At 56.3% G+C, this 1,767-nt stretch overlaps 1 non-coding gene across 1 annotated transcript; it reads right to left on the reverse strand.

The window, feature by feature from the left end:
• MIR9788-2 (microRNA 9788-2) lies at window positions 1,355-1,452 on the reverse strand. The gene has a single exon (NR_128468.1). It is a non-coding gene; the product is annotated as a microRNA 9788-2 (primary transcript).

Consider the following 1,767-nt stretch of genomic DNA (forward strand, 5'->3'; position numbering starts at 1 on the left):
CCAGGGGAGGCTGCTTGGAGTTGAAGGTGTAGGGAGTAGAGGAAGACCCGATCAGAATGATGGAGAAAGAAGAGGGACCCCCTTTCCCAGTTCTCCAACTCTTCAAAAAGACCAATGACTTCATTTACATCCAGTGCTTTATTAAACATAAATAGTCTCGTAAGAGGTGAAGTCAATGTGTCCCCAGGCCAACAGAGAGCGTGTGTGTGTGTGTGTGTGTGTGTCAGAAAGAAGTGCGAGGTCCCTGATCTGTGCTCTGAGGGGGTGGTCAGTCAGGTGGGGCCTAGGCCAACCAGTAAGGCAGATGAGGGTCATTGTCCTAGGGGACTCACTGCTCCTGGGTGCCCCAGGAGATGTAGTCTGGCCGTGTGGCTGCGTGGTACTCGTCAATGAGCTGCTGTACAATCTCCCTGGAAGTATCTAGCTCGTCAAAGTTCTCCTTGAAGATGTCCTCCTTGCGGAACTGCTCCAGGAAGGCCTCCCGCTTCCGCAGCTTGTCGTACTGGCGACAGGTCCGCTCAAAGAGCTTGGGGTGTGCAGAAAGCAGGGGTCATAGAATGTCAAGGAACAGCATGGCTGAGAGCCAGGGAACCATTTCTGGGCAATCGCCACAGTAAAAAAAGCCAAGGCACAGAGTTCCTGCTGTGGCGCAGTGGGTTAAGAAGCCAACTGCAGTGGCTCATGTCATTGTGGAGGTGTGGGTTCAATCCCTGGCCCAGGGCAGTGGGTTAAAGGATCTGGCATTGCCGCACCTGCAGCTCAGATTCAGTCCCTGGCCCAGGAACTTCCATATGCTGCAGGTGCAGCCATTAAAAAAGAAAAAGCCAGAAATTCCCGTTGTGGCTCAGCAGTAATGGATCCAACTAGTATCCATGAGGACGGGGGATCAATCCCTGGCCTCACTGAGCAGGTTAAGGATCTGGCATTGCCGTGAACTGTGGTGTAGTTGCATATGCAGCCTGGACCTGGCGTTGTTGTGGCTGTGGCATAGGCTGGTGGCTACAGCTCCGATTTGACCCCTAGCCTAGAAACTTCCATATGCTGTGGGTGTGGCCCTAAAAAACAAAAGACAAAAAAAAAAAAAAAAAAAAAAAAGCCAGAAGCAGAGATAGTAAGGATGCTGAAAGGTGAGGCACAACCAGGACAATGACTATGGGAAAATAGGTGCAAACTATGAGACTCACGGAGGAGATGCTGGTGTGGTTGGCCATCATGAGCCCACTGACCCTGTGGGCAGAAGGCAGGTAGGGCGACTTCCTCGACAGGGCCACCTGGATGCTGGCTGGGCCCCAGGGGATGAAGTTGGCCAGCTTCCGTTCCCGGATCCGCTGCAGGCTCTTGTGGACCTGGGGCGGGCACAGGCGTGGTGGTGGTAGCCTCTCCTCTACCCCTGTGGGCTCCGGGGGTAGAACGAAGGGGCCGCACCTACCTGGGTGGGGTCCACCTCCCCCTGGATGATGTTGAGGATGGCGATGTAGCAGTGGTTGGTCTGGCGATCCCGGCCTGTGGACACCATCACGTTCTTGGGCTGCAGCAGCCGCCTCATGACGTCCAGGACCGTGGTCTTCCTCACGCTGGCCACCTGAGGGGACAGGGGGCCCCGGGGACCAGGCCAGCACTCAGGCACAGCCCAGAGACGCACGGACAGAGAGGAGCGGGCACCACGTGTCCCCGTCAGACTCGGGGTGGTCTGCTCTCTCTGGGGACTGTCCTCAGACTCAGGGGCACACGGAGCCTCTGCCGTGGGGTCTGGATGTCAGCCCTCCC

Source organism: Sus scrofa, chromosome 12 (genome assembly GCF_000003025.6).
Source record: "Sus scrofa isolate TJ Tabasco breed Duroc chromosome 12, Sscrofa11.1, whole genome shotgun sequence".
Taxonomy (NCBI): Eukaryota; Metazoa; Chordata; class Mammalia; order Artiodactyla; family Suidae; genus Sus; species Sus scrofa.